At 56.2% G+C, this 15,501-nt stretch overlaps 1 non-coding gene across 1 annotated transcript; it reads right to left on the minus strand.

Annotated features, from left to right (window-relative positions):
• Nucleotides 2,719-2,798, minus strand: MIR142 (microRNA 142). The gene has a single exon (NR_038555.1). It is a non-coding gene; the product is annotated as a microRNA 142 (primary transcript).

A 15,501-nucleotide genomic window follows, 5' to 3' on the forward strand; every position in this document is an offset into this window, starting at 1 on the left:
TGCTCGTTTCCATGGTGATGGCGCTGGACTGGTGGGCTGGACCGGCAGGCAGGGTCGGGACAGAAGGAAGAGCAGGTTCCTTGCGGGATCTCGGCCCAATGCCCCCAACATGTGACACCCCACCCCCACCCCTCCCCTCCCACATACACCTCCACATCTCCCGGGGTACAGAGGCAGGGGGCTGCAGACACACAGCCCCACATCAGTCTTATCTCAAGCCAGATAGAGACAGAGACAGAAGGTGGTATGACAGATAGATAGAGATCCAGCCATGGTGAATGGCAGGAATAAAAAAGATGGGATTTGAGATGAAACAAAGAGAGAGAGAAATCAAGATCATGAAAACAAGGAGAGAGAAGCAAAGAGCCAGAGGTGGAAATAGGCTGAGAGAATTGCTTCTGCTTCCTCCTGGCAGGTTGCTTTTGGGGGTCAACCTTCTCCAGCCAGCAGGGAAGGCCACATGGCGTGGTGGGCTGGCTTTGTCCCAAACTATCAGAGAGCTCACCTTCTGTCTATACTTAGACCTTTTGCTATGGGAAAATGGCACTTGGGGACAAGGACGTGGAACTCCCCCACCTTAAGTCAGCCTGTATGTAGGGGCAGAGGCCTAGATGGAGTCCCCAGGGACATGAATGTTGGAAAGGGCCTCCCAGAGGCCTCTGTACCTGAGACCGAAGCCAGTCTCCGCTAAGGTCAGGGGCCCCCGTGTGGCAGTCCTGAGGAATAGCACCACCACCAGGCCACAGTGTGCTCCAACTGGGCCAGAGCTGACCCAACTGTTGGGGGCAGGGAGGAGGGCGCATGAGGAGACGTGACATCCTCGTTCCCTAAATCAATGTGCAGATCAATATGTACACCACTACATGATGTGTGTCGCTGATGTTTTTTGGCTTTTGGGGTTTTTTGGGTTTTTGGTTTTTTTGCTTTTTAGGGCCGCCCTTGGCGGCATATGGAAATTCCCAGACTAGGGGTCAAATCAGAGCTACAGCTGCCGACTTACGCCACAGCCACAGCAACACAGGATCAGAGCCACATCTGGCCACCTCCACCACAGCTCACAGCAATGCCGGATCCTTAACCCACTGAGGGAGGCCAGGGATCGAACCCACTTCCGCATGGATACTAGCCGGGTTTGTTACTGCTAAGACACAGGGGGAACTCCCTCACTGATGTTAAGGACAGGGTATATGCACATAAGCCATTACATGCATGTATATGTATAGCACACATACACAGAATAGACATCTGTTCATCTCTATGTATGTGGGGGCATAGTATTATTTTATGTATGTACATACATGTGTGTGTTTTCTATTATATGTTTGGGGGTCTCACTGGGTATGTAGGTATGCATGTTTCCATATATACACCGTTGCAGAGATAGCTACTTGCCACAGTGTCCGTGTGCTGTGATGTGTATGTGAGGCAATGGTTGTGAGTGTATAAATTACAACACAAGTGTCATGATAAATGTATATGGATGCCATTATATGACATTATACAGTATATGATGGCACAGTCTCATAGTCATGAAAATATGTAATGATATACATGGTTTTATTTATATCTATATATCCAGATAGATATATAATTTCACCATGTCTCTATTGTATATTTATCATGTTTGAATGTGTCACTATATGTGTTTGCGTATGGATCCAATGTGTTTATTTTATAAATGTCACCATGTGTGTATGTGTATGCTCTTCTGTGACACACATCGTGTGTGCTTATATCATTGTCTGTGTGTACTACTGAATATGTATGTCCCAAGCGTGTGGATATCACTGTGTGTCATTGCGACATGCCAGCCATGTCACATGTATATATACTACTGTACATATGCATATTATATATATATAATCCCTGTGTGCACATGCACATGCACTGGTGTGTGCTTTACATATTGGCATCTGTGCCCTTGTCTATGTATAAGATGCTTTTTGTGTAAGCCACGGTGTCTTTGTGCCCAGTTCTTAAACTACCAAGGACCCCCCCCAGACTTTCTTAGATTAGAACTGGAGGTAGGCAGCCTTCCGTTTGAGAGTGTGAAAAGCAGGGGGCGGGCAGGGCAGGGCCGGTGCTAGGGTGAAAGGTGAGAGGGCCCCTCAGAGCCCTGCCCCTTGGGGTCCTGGCCGCTTTCCTCCGTTGCAGGGAAGTCCTCACCCAGGCCCATCCTCCCTCCACAGGCCGCGGCCCAGCGGGGCCCAGAGCCCTCCTCTGGTCTCATGGGCAGAGCCAAACCCGGTTGTGCGCCCACCACCTCCATCACCCCCCACCCCACATCCCCCACCCACATCCCCACATCCCGGCAACAGAGTCTCAGACAAAAGAGAAGCAGAGTCCATTGTTTATTAGTGTTGGGGTCCCTGGCACGCCCCCACAGTCCCCTCTGCCTCCCCTCCTTTCCGGCCTTTCCTCATCTGGGCCTCTGTCTGCTCGCGGCTGCACCCGCCCGGGGCCTCTCCCGAGGGGCATCACGTCCAGAGGTCCTCCCTGCCAGCCCTCGGGGCAGCGCAGGAGCGGAGGTGGCATCTCCCCCACTGGCCGGAACCAGGAGGGACAGGCCGTGGTGGTGGTGGGGGGGGGCCCGTGGCGGCCTCTCAGGGGTCTGGGCGGGGTGGGGAGGGCGCCGGAGGGGCTCACCTGTGACACGGGGTCCCGAGCGCGCGGAGGACTTCGGTGGCGGGCGGCGGCGGCGCGGTCTCCGAAGCCCACAGTACACTCATCCATAAAGTAGGAAACACTACACCCTCCAGTGCTGTTAGTAGTGCTTTCTACTTTATGGGTGACTGCACTGTCTGTCTGTCCGTCTGCGGGGTCTCTTCAGGCCGCCCGCTCCTCCTCCGGACTCCTGCTTCGAGGGGCCCCCAGCCCTCCCGCAGCGGCCTGAGAGCCCAGGACCCTGCCCTGGGGCCCCCCGAGGGCCCGCCCTGAGCCCTGCGGGCCGTGACTCAGCATGGCGCCAGACCTTGCCTCCTCTACCTCCCTCCCCCCACTTCCTCTTTGGTTCCCTCTTCCCTTCCCCCTCGGGCTCCACCCCATCCCCCACTTTGGGGGACACTCAGGTAGAGACCACAGCCACCCAGGAGGGCCTCACCCTAGTCCCCAGTTCTGACCCCCTGGGTAACCCCTTCCCGCCCCCCTGCCCACCCTCCAGGGTCAGACCTAAGGCCTGGGTCCCCAGCAGCCCAAGGCCGCAAACTCCCTGGCCACCCGCCCCAGCGGCTCCCCAGCCAGAGCCCAAGCCTATCTTGGCAGAGAGGGTGGCCATGTTGGCTGGAGGGAGAGGCTTAGCACCTCTCGCCGACGTCGAGTCCCGATTTTTCAGCCCCTGCCCACCCTCCGCCATCCCCACCCTCCCTGCTCCCCGGTCCTGGAAGCCTGGAGCCCTCTTTCTTCACTGCAGGGGAAGCAGTTTCACCCTCCTAGAGGGAAGGGTCTAGAGGGAAGTCAAGACCCGACATTTCGAAGAGCTGGCCCACCATGAAGATCAGAGAGATGAAGGTCTGGCCACCTCTTTGCCTAGAGCTTTGCCAGGAAGCCTTGGCACCCAAGCTTCTGAAGCCCATCCCCAGAGGGTCTCCACCCCAGGGGAACTGCCGCCCAGGCTCCTCATCACCCCTTAAGGCCCAGAGTCAAGGAGCCCCAGTTGGGGCTGAAGTGGAGGTTCGGACCCTTACCTGATGTTGCAGGGCTGAGGGGCTCACCAAGCCCTGTGCTCCAGGCTCCCAAGTGGGGTTCCCTTCAGGGCGGGCAGGGCTTATAACCCCGAGGCCACGTGGGCCAGATCGCAGGGCGCCCAACGGTCTTGGAGCCCGCCCCCACACCGCGGTGCAGATTAGCCGCCCCTCCCCTCCCTGGGGAGGACAGACTGACAGGAAACCAGAGACATGGCTGGGGACTGGCGGGAGGGGGGCTGAAGAGACCATCGCACACGCCCTGGGCAGGTGGCTTCCGGGACCCTAGGCCTGCCCTTCCCCCATGGCACCAGCTCCAGGAATAGTTTGAGACTCCGAGTCGGCCCAGGAGATAAGGTCTCCCTGTCAGGGCCTTCTGTGAGTGCCCCAAACCGAGTCCTGAATTCTTGCACCAGAAAGGGCCCTTTTCTCTGAGCCCCACCTGCACAGACCCTAGCCCAGAAAACTCCCTTCCCTTCAGGACAGCAGTGGCATTCCGACCAGGCTGTGGTTCCCCTAAAGGTGTGGCCCAGAGAGGCCACAGAGGTACAGATATATGATGCGGGTCTGGGCCAGCACATCACAATACCCTCCAGGTAGTCCGTTGCCCGCAGCACCCCCTAAGCACCCTTCCCCCAGCACCAGCCTGCAGGAGCCCAGGCCTGTGCCCTCAGCACTGTGGGGGGGGGGTCACACTCAGGCCAGGGGGGACCGTTGGCACTCGAGTGGGTGTTTGTGCTTCCCTCGGGGTTGTCAGATAGGAGGGCAGGGGTGAGGACTTAGGGTTTCAGGCCGGGCATGGCTGCCACCGGGCTTGGAGGACTGGAGGGAACGAGGAGAGATTCTAGCAGCCACCGGATGTGGGCAGGGGGCCCACCCACCTGCGTGCCACCCCCGCTTTCCCCATGGGGAAGGCAGGAAGCTGCCCATCCCAGGGCCCCTGGCTGGGGGTTGGGGGGGACAGGGTGTGGGGTTCGGGGGGCAGGGGGGCGGCTGGGGTGAGCTGGGTCTGGGTCAAAGGTTTTCCCTAAGTTTCTCCAAGCTCTGAGTGGGCTTGGCTCTGGAATAAAGAGGAATGGATTGGGCCGCAGGGGTAAGGAGGGGGCCAACACGTAGGAGGGGATGAGAATCACCCAGAAGGCCATGGGCCTCTTCTCTGGGTCCCCTCTTCTGTCAGGCCCATGCAGACCTGCGGCAATGCGCAGGTGCAGGGGCCCAGAAGAGGACTGGCCTTGGGGGAGGCAGCGGGAGGAGGATCGTCCTGCATCCTTTCCTTCAGAATGGGCAACCGTCCACCTGGAAAATTTTTATCCATCTCCAGGCCCCTAAATGGGACAGAGAAAGGGGGAACAGAGTCCTTCACCTGCAGGGCCTGAAGAGACAGGGCGGAGGAAGGCCAGCTGCCCAGAAATGGGACAGTACCCCTTTAACAGACCACTGCTTCAGACCCTGGGTGGAGGGGAAGTGGCTGCCCCAGGCGATAAGTGGATAAGAATATCAAAGTCGTGCAGTAACCTGGGTTCCCGGACCCCCACCCTGCCGGGCCCCTCCTCTATGAGCGTCTCCCCGACCTTCTGTCTAAAGTACCCCTGTAGTCATCACTTCAGAGGGCTTTTGTCCCAGCAAAGGAGAGTCACAGGTGGGAGACAGGGTGCCTGGCTTCGGGGCCAGCTCGGCCACAGGCTCCCCAAGTATGTGACCTGCAGCAAGTCAGGCCTTCCGAGAGATGCCCTTGTCCCTCAGCAGTCCCCAGCCTGGCCTCTCTCCTTCCCTCTGTGACACAGACGCTGCTTTTCCTTTGTCCTCAAGGCCCTAGGCCAAGACTGCTGCTGATTTTTTTTTTTTTTAGAAGAGGAGAGACTGAGGCCCGGCCTCTCCATCTGCAGAGCCTCTAGTGTCAGGCTCAGGCTTTCTCTGGTTCCCACCCTGAGGCTGGAGGGGACAAGGGGTAGAACAGAGGGGCCTCAGGGCCCAGTACCCTGGACTCCTCCCCCAGCCCTGCTGGGCCTCAAACCAAGAGAACAGGGACACCAGAGACAAAATCAAGAACGAGAAAGGTGCAGGGTCTGATCAGGATACAGAGACAGGAAGAGCCACCCGGTGAGTGGAACAGGAACATGGGGCTGGAAGCCCCGCTTGGGGCTGCACGACCCACAGGTGTGGCCTGAATGACTGAGCAACAGGGGAAAGAGGGCAGAGTGGTGGGTGCCTTGTGCATGTGCGTGCACACACACACACACACGTACACAAACATACATACACACACTCATCCACACATGCATACATATGCATACACATATACATATCCACATACGCATACACACATGCACACACATATATATACATGCACGCATGTGCATATATGCACATACACACGCATACACACATAAACATACACTCACATGCACACACATACAGGTGCACATACATTCACACGTATACACATGCATGTACACACATGCACCCCTGCACATATACATACACACGTATCACATACACACATGCCTACACGCATACACATATACACATGCACACATGCATACATACATATCACATACACACATAAATACACATATTCACGTACATACATACACACACCTATGTACACATGCACACAGCTATACACACATACATACATATAAATACATGCATATATATACACCCACACGTACATACACGCACACACGGCTTGAAGAACCACATGATTCACAGTCCCCATCCTGAGAGGCACTGCAAGCCCAGAACCCACGGACACACTGTGGGTGACACCCGGGCTCAGGCCGATGGACACACTCTAAGGAAGGCCCACGGCACACCCTGGACACACCCGCCTCCACCCCCCCCCGAAACACCCAGGAAGTCTCGCTTGGGAACCTGAGGCCAGTGCTTGGGAGGGTGACTGGGGGAGGAGGGGGAGCTGCAGAGCAGGATGAGAGACGTTAAACCTTTCTGAAGGCCAGTGGCTGAGCAAGGGGGCGGTTGAGCCAGGAGGCCCCTCTTTGTGAAGGAGAGAGGAGTTCAAGGTGATTCTTCAACCTCCGCCCCTCGGTGGCAGGTCAGGGCTCAGCCAGGCTCCCAGTGAGCAGCCTGGGCTCACTTGGACTCTGCTAGAAAATCTCCTTTTCCGTCCTGACCCTCTCCGTCCAGGGCTCAGATTTCTGCTCGGAGGCAGCAAAAGGGGAGAGGAAGGAGACAGCAAGCTAAGAAGGAAGGGGTGGCCATGGGCATCAGAAACAGGTGGGGGAGTTCCCGTCGTGGCACAGTGGTTAATGAATCCGACTAGGAACCATGAGGTTGCGGGTTTGATCCCTGGCCTTGCTCAGTGGGTTAAGGATCCGACATTGCCAAGAGCTGTGGTGTAGGTCACAGACGTGGCTCGGATCCCACATTGCTGTGGCTGTGGTGTAGGCCGGCAGCTGTAGCTCCAATTAGACCCCTAGCCTGGGAACCTCCATATGCTGCAGGCGCAGCCCTAAACACACACACACACACACACACACACAAAACAAAAAAAAAAAAAAAAAAAAACAGGTGGGAACAGCCTTCCACAGCTGGGACTGCTGGGGCTGGGCTGCTGGAGGGCTCCAGGCTCCCAATCCCTCACCCCACCCCACTCACTGACCTTGGGGACAGCATCTCTGTGTCCAGGCTGAGGCTGGGAGCAGGCAGAGGTGACCCTAAGGAAAATAAGGACACAGCCCTGTCTTCAGGGCCCCCCAGTCTGACAGGCAAGACACAGCGACACACGCAGGGTGTGGGAGCTTCCTTCGTGTGTGTGTGTCAGTGTGAGTGAGCAGTTTGTACCTAAAGCAGGTGTGGAAGCTTGGGGACGTGGGGACTTGGGGCTCTTCCTTGAGCAAGCCCTGAATCTGAGGGGTGAAGTAGACACACGCACGTACCACATCCGTGTGCCACATGCATGTACCATCACACATCCCAACATCTTACAAAACTATAGCAACGGGAGTATATTGGTCCTGGGTGGGGCTGAGGGGCCCATGACCGGACAGGCGGATGCTGCAATGGCAGCCTCAGAATCACAGGGGGCCCATCAGAGCAGGCTTCCTGGAGGAAGTGAGCTCAGCTGGAAAAGAGGGTTTGGAAGGAGAGGAGACAGAGAGGGTAGGAGCTGATGGGGCCAGGAGGAGAAACGGGGAGCAAATGGTCTTTTTTTTTAATGATTTTTTTTTTCCATCATAGCTGGTTTACAGGGTTCTGTCCATTTTTTACTGTACAGGAAGGTGACCTCGTCATCACACATATATACATACATTGCAAATGGTCGTTTGAACCAAATGGTCTTTTGAAGCCCTAACACCTGCAAGGGAGAGCAGGCCAGAGCCTGGGAGCAGGGCGAGGGCCTTGCCTGCTCAGGAAGATGAGAAGAAAACCAAGCTTCCCCTCCAGCTGCACAGGCCTGGAGCCCTTACTTGGCAGGCAGGCGAAGATGGCAGCCCAGATAACCTGCCTGGAGCAGAGACAACCAGTGAGAAGCCTCAGGGCCCACCTCGCACAAACAGGAAGTCAGAGGCAGAGCGCCCGCCCTCCGGGGAGCAAGGCTGGGAGACAGGCCTGGCCACTAAGGAGGGAACCTGAGCCCCCAGCTCTGCACAATGGGGCTAAAGCCAACTGGAATAGTAGTCCCAAATGTTAGGCTCTTTTGCCACCCACCCATGGCGGGGTGGGGGCGACCAAGGGAAGCAGGTGCTAAGAGAGAACATGACAGCCTATTTCCCCAGCAGAGGTCATCTCAGCACCTAAGAAGGCCCTGAATCATCCCAGGGCCCAGGCAGGGGGCACCAGGAGTGCTGAAGGGCCTCCAGACAAGGAGAGTGGGTGCACTCTGCCTGCACCCAGACATTCTCCAAGTTTAATTTCATGCTCTCTGGCACTACTCTGGGGAGAGGCAGCTGCAGTGCACCCTGGGAGGCCAGCTCTCTGGATCAGAGGATCCAAGGCCATTCAAGCAGCAAGGTCAGGCAGCAAACTGGCCTGAGTCAGGAACTGAGCTGCAAGACCAGAGAGAGTCAGAAGGCAGCCTGAGATCACAAAGCCAGTGAGGGCCAAGTTCAGGGTTTTGTCCACAACATCTGGAAAGCGGTAAAAGGGATTGGGTAGCAAAGGAGGTGTGGGTGTGAGAAGGAAGGCCACCCTGACCACTGCTGTGGGAATGGCCATGAAACCAGAAGCGTCCTCCACAGAGATCTCCTAGGGACACAGGAAGGACACGAGAGAAAACTCCCTCCTGGCTCCCTCCACACAGAGGTGCCTGGTTTAACTTGTAGAGCTGCACCTGCTCCAGTTTTAACCGATGCAAATAAATCCGTGTCTGTGTGTGTGTGTGCGTGTGTGTGTGCGTGTGTGTGTGTGTGTGTGTGTGTGCCTCCCAAGAATAAGCCAGGCAAGTCATCCCTGCCTGGAACCCACTGTGATCTCTGAGCCTTAACTACCTACCCCCAGCAAAGGGACCCCAAGGGCAAAGCTAGGAGGTAGGAGACCAGGAGGCCAGTCCCCACTCTATCTCCATGTAACCTTGGTTTAGTCACCGAATCCATCCCCAGCTGCCAGCCTTTTTATCTTCATCTAGAAAATTGAAGAGGAGGTTCACACAGGTTCCAAAGGACCTGTTTGTATTCTAGGAAGTCCCCAAGAGCAAGGAGGCCCAAGGACCTTGGAGGAGGATGCAGCAAGCCCCATGTTCCAAGACCTGCCCAGTCACTAAGCAGCCCATGGATTTCCCCAGCGGGCTCAAGGGCAGACCTCCCCTAGCTCGGAGGAGGCAGGTGGCTGGGAAGGGACCTGGAGTAGCCGGCTGCCTCCACCTTGGCTGGGAACATTGGCCAAGGGCTGGGGACTCTTCCATCTACCTATTCCCTCTTGCCATCATCTTTTTTTTTTTTTTTTTTCTGTCTTTTTGTCATTTCTTGGGCCTCTCCCGCGGCATATGGAGGTTCCCAGGCTAGGGGTCGAATCAGAGCTGTAGCCGCCAGACTACGCCAGAACCACAGCAACGTGGGATCCGAGCTGCATCTGTGACCTACACCACAGCTCTCGGCAACTCTGGATCCTTAACCCACTGAGCAAGGCCAGGGATCAAAGCCGCAACCTCATGGTTCCTAGTCGGATTTGTTAATCACTGCGCCACGACAGGAACTCCTCTTGCCATCATCTTGCCCTGCTCAAGAGTCCACACATCCTGGGGGCAACTGGAAAAGCAGACGGCGAGGGGTGAAAAGAACAGCTCTCTGTAGGGACTGCCCCGTGAACTGTTGTGGGCTCAGTTTCTTCATTCACCTGCGCGTTCTACACACCGAGCTGGGGGGAAGGACAGCAGCCCAGGCGTTTAGAGAAACTTTATAAAACAACCTGAACCTCATTTGATCATCACGCTGACCCAGTGATGTAAACGATGGTATCCCCATTTCAGAGATGAGGAACCGGAAACTCAGCGAGGCTAAGTTTCACCTTCCTGAAAATCCGGCGACTGTGTGCAACCCATTTCTGATTCCCTGAGGACTCCCAGTCCCCCAGAGAACTGGGTCTGGCTGACCTCAGAGTGGATACACTCAGGGGAGAGGCAGCTTGACTCTTTGCAAGCCCAGTGGGGAAGGAGGCTGGAAACACCCGTGGGAGGAACTCAGGGCAGACTTCCAGCCTCCAGGCTTGTGGAAGCGGGGAACAGAGGGGTCTAAATGGGTCACCCAGGGATCGGCCGAATCTCTCCAACAGCAAGTGACCACCCCGGCTGCTTCCCTCCGACCTATTAAGCGGTCTGGTGGGGGAGGTGGCCTGAGGCTGGGAGCCTCTCCTGCTGCAGCAGCCGCAGCAGCTCACAACACTGGAGCCGTTAAAAAGTGACTCAACCAGAAAGTGTGTTTGAAGCGACCCCGCCAGGGCCCCAGAGCCAAACCTCAAAAAGACGAAGTGAGAGAGACCGGCCTGCGGGGGCTGGGCCGGGGTGGAGGCGGCCTGGAGCAGCCTGGCCAAATAAGGGCAAATGCTCCCAGGCCGGCCAATGGGGTGCAGGCAGCTGCGTCATGGGGCTGCGGCTGGGGTGGGGGTGGGGGGTGTTGGTGAGAATCCTGGGGCCAAACAGGAGTGGGGACAGGGTCTGGGGCCCCCCAGGAAGGCCCCAAGGGTGGGTGAGCACAGGGAGTTGCTGAGGCTTCATCCCCAAAGACCTTCGCGGTGCAGTAGGTAGACCTGCACCCCCACCCCACTCCCTGCCCCCAGCAGCCCCACCTGCAGTCAGGGGTTCAGGGGATCAAGAGAAGGACCCTCAACCCTGCCCCAGCTACGGGCCCTAGACCCCCATCTGCTACCGCAGGACTGAAGGGCTGCCAAAGAGACGGCTGGGCTGAAACACCAGTGTAGCCTTGCCTGACCGCTGATCTTGGGCCGATGATATAACTGAAACTCAGTTTTCTCATCTGTGAAAGGGAAAGAATGCCTCACAGGACGGTCCTGAGGATCAAATGCAATAGCGGAGGAGGCCAGTTTTGAACCTGGTAATGGCCATACTGATAGATTGTTGTTGTTACACTAGCCCAAGGGCTGATGCTTCTTCCTTATGCTCCTGCCTCCCAGGCGCTGGAAAGATCCCTTTTGCAAGGATGGCGCCTGTTCCCAGTTCTGGCTACCATCCAGCGTCTCTAACGCTGGAGGGGAGGTGCAGAGGCCAGAGGGGTCCTTCCAGCCTAAGCTTAGTCCCCCCGGCTGCAGACACCACAGGCACCCGCTCCTCAGGTTCATTCACCAACCCTGTCACCTCCTCCATCTCATCTTTGGGCCTGGCTCTACAGAGCTCCAGACCCCGCCCTCATCTCTCTGCTCCCCGGGGGTGCAGGGCTGAGGAAGTGAGTCTATTCAGCTGCCCAGAGAAAGTGCCACTGCCACCACCGCAGCTGCCTGCACAGGGTGGAGGGTGGCCGCTGGCTTCTCCCTGCCCCTGATCACCCCCTTGCCGCAGGGCGCCCCAGCCCCTGCTGGGACCACAAGCCTGGGAGGAAGACTGGGCGATGGCTGCCACCCTCCTCCTTGCAGTGCGGTGCTTCTCTCTCCCAAGCATGGATTTGCATTTTCCCCTCTGCCCTCTGCTACTCAAGCCCCCAAGGGACGGGGTGACAGTTAAACCCCCTCTTCCGGCTAGTGGCCCCAGAGCATTCACTTCCTTCCAGGTATTTTCCGGGATGGGGGGAGGGGTTGGAAAGGGTAGCAGTTGCTGAGTTTGGGGAAGAAGGAATGAGGACTCCATTTTGGAGAGAAGCTGGAGTCTCCCCACCCTGACGTCTGCAGCTGTTCCTTGTCCTCCCTCAAATTCTCTCTGGAGCACAGGAGCTCAGTTTGGAGGGAGGAGAGCACACAAGCAGAAAGCTGCTCAGAGGTCTCGCAATCAGCCTCCCCGACGTCTAACAGGCACAGGCCTCCCTCTGCTGAGGAACGGACCCCAAGAAAGCCAGGCTTCAAGTCCTCCGTCTGCAATGCCTGCCCTCCACTGGGGCGGTGGGGGCAGGGGGGATGTTGAGACCAGGAAGGCCAAGGTCAAGAGGATAGATGTTTTCTATCGTATTTCTCGGAGGATCTGGCATCTAGGTGCCAGCAGCCCAGGGCAGAGTTTCTCTGCACTCAGTTCCAGCTTCCTGGGGTCTAAAAGCGGAGAGAAACACAGGCATCTATAGAAAAGGCACTGAGCCGCCAGGTCGTGGAAGACAAAGTAGCAGTGACCCCCTCTTGAGGACGGGCTGACCTCAACCACACTGGGGCTCGGTCTTCTGACCCATGAAGTGAAGAGGTGGCCTAAGTCATGGCTCTCCCAGCCCTCACGTTCTCTGCATGGTCTGCCCTCCGTCCTTCCACCGCCCTGACTCCCTGGACCTCCTTTCCCAGTGGTGAAGGCATCTGAGCTCCAAGGCCCAGGCAGAAAGCCCGTGTGCTCTCTTCCTCAGTCCAAGCCTCACTGGCTCACCCAGCAGCAACTTTTTTTTGGTCTTCTTTTTCCCTTTTCTAGGGCTGCTTCCTGCAGCATATGGAGGTTCCCAGGCTAGGGGTCTAATCAGAGCGGTAGACCCCGGCCTACGCCGGAACCACAGCAACGTGGGATCCAAGCCATGTCTGCAATCTACACCACAGCTCTCGGCAACGCTGGATCCTTAACCCACTGAGCAAGGCCAGGGATCAAACCCACAACTTCATGGTTCTTAGTCGGATTTGTTAACCACTGCACCACGATGGGAACTCCCCAACAGCAATTTTTACCAGCGTGGCTGGCTGTTCTCACAGCTCAAAGAAGCCCGGAGGGGGACAGCCACACAGGAGCAGCAGAAAGGGCAGTGGACAGGCTGACATGAATCCAAGAGACAGAAAAATAATTAGTCCCAGACTCATTTCACCACATGATACAAAAATGGAGGTTTTATAACAACTTCAAGCCAAACAGAGATTAAATCACATTCACAATCTCATATCCAAATCGAAAAGTATTAACAACAAACAAAACTTAGGTCATAAAAAAATGAAAAAACAGAAAGATTAAGATAAGCCATGGTGCTTGAAGGAAAATGTTTTGATACAGCTGCACGTGATAGATACATTGATTATTGACTGCCCAATAACGCGCTAGAATGACATTCTCACCCAGAACCTATCTAGAGGTAATATAATGACCATCCCTTGGGTTAGACTTGGTAGTTTACCGTTCTCAAATTGCTTTTACCCAAATTACTGTATTTGATTCTCAACTATCCTAAAAGCAAACTTTTTATTTCAATTATCATGTACCAAGAGAAAAGCGAACAAATCATGAGTGTCCAACTCAGGAAATTTCCAGAAAGTGAATCAATCCGCGTTACCAGCATCCAGGTCAAAAAGCAGACCAGCACCTCAGGGATCGTCACGCCCTCCTCCACCCCACCTTTCACAAGTGACCACTATTCTGCCACTTAACACCAGAGTTTTGTCAACTGCATCACCTAAAGAGGAAACTTTGTTTTAGAGAAGTTAAAGTGACTTAGAAAGGTCAGGGCTGGTGGGTGGTGGAGGCAGCAGGGCTGGGAGGGCCCTTCATTCCAGTGGAGTATGAAGGTGTCATAATTGGGCTGCAGGTGGGAGGTGGCGAGTAGAAAAAAAGCAGGAGAGGTTGGAGAGGGTCTGGCACCAGCCAGCAGATCCACAAGAGCTAATGGGATGGAACCAAAGATGCAGCCAGGCGGGAACTGGAAGACGAGACAATTCCCGGTGCTCTGCACAGGGATCTGAGTCAATCCCAGGGATCTCCTCCCCCGGCCATCTCCCCACACCGCCTCCCCGCCTCTGGCTAATTTTAGGTCTGAGGACTGAGATGTAGGTGGTAGCAGTAGGGTGGTTGGCAGTGCTCAATGTGTAGTTCTGTGGAAAAATCAGGAGGGGAGCAAAGCTACTCTGTTTGCGAACTATGTCAGAACACAGCCCTAAAGTGAGTGCAGGCCATGCATTTCTTGAGCTAAGGCTCCACGACTTGATCATGGCCCAGCCACTTGAACTCTTTGAGCCTCAGTCTCTTCATCATGACAGAAGGATGTTAAACATGTCACAACGGTCTTGTGTGGATCAAAGAAGATAATGGATGTGAAAGCCCTTTTGCCAACTTGTAAAATGCTGTTGAAATGAAAGGCTTCACTGATACAGAATAGGAACCAGACTTCCAGACAAAGTGAGATGTTCCTGGTCCATTCGACTCGAGGAGTGAGGGGAGGTTGCAGACAGGCTGGGAATGAGAAGGTAATGGCTGTGCCAGAGTGAGGCCTGTCCCCAAAGCTGAAGAGCCCAGCCTGAGTGTAAGCCCTCACCAGCCCTTCCTCCTGATTACTCTTGGGAAAACTGCTCCTGACAAGACCAGAATGTTCGTACCCTTGTTCCATCAGCTACCAATCCCAGTTTGGGGCTGGAGGCTGCCTTCAGCGATGCGCTGCCACTCGGCCCCTTCCTTCTGGAGAGACCCTAACCCGCACAGACTCCGGTGGGTAGGGAGGGGAGAATGCGAAGGCAGCCAAGGGGAAGGTGGCCTGGTCGCTATTTCTGATATGACTTGAGTCTGTCCTTGCTCAACTGGGGAGGAGCCTTGTCTTTCTAAAGGAGAGAAACCAAACTACTGAGCAAGAGACCAAGCCTTCCGCAGCAGTGGGACCTCCGCAGGCAGAATGGAGCTGACCCTCTAACAGGCCCCGGGCGGGGCAGAGCCCTCAAGCACAGACCAGACGGCCAGCACCTGAAACCTCCTCTTCCACACAGCGCCGCTCACTCCCAGGGAGTGAACCACCGGCCCCCTGTCCCAAGCCGTCTTTGGGTTCCCCACAGGGGGTGGGACTCTAGCACCTCATCGCCTGTCTGGGCCGCTGAGTGTGTTCGAGGACCTGAGAAAGCAAGAAAGCGAATGCAGAAGCCGCTCCCGGGGCAGGGCCCGCGGGCGGCACCCAGGCCTGTGAAATCCGGTCCCGGCCCCTGGCCGCCCCTCCCCCCCAGCGCCGGTGTCTTTCGCTTCCTGCCCGGCTGACAGTTAGGGCCCCGCTCGGCGGCGTAGGGCCGAGGCGGCGTGCGTGTGGTTATTTGCGCGCAGCAGCTCGGGTCCCCCCGCCCCCCACTGTTTCCATTCTCACCGAGCGGCCACGTCCGGGTCTGACACGCAGGACGGCGGCTGGGGATTTCCAAGGGGCTTTTTGCGAAAGAGCCAGTGAAAGTTGGGTGGAGGCTGCGTGGCCCGGGCACTCTTGCTAAAAACCCACGTCTCCCCTCCAGGACGTGAGCTCCAGCCTGGCGGGGCTGCTGCCCCAGGCTCCGTCAGACTGGC

Source organism: Sus scrofa, chromosome 12 (assembly GCF_000003025.6).
Source record: "Sus scrofa isolate TJ Tabasco breed Duroc chromosome 12, Sscrofa11.1, whole genome shotgun sequence".
Lineage (NCBI taxonomy): Eukaryota > Metazoa > Chordata > Mammalia > Artiodactyla > Suidae > Sus > Sus scrofa.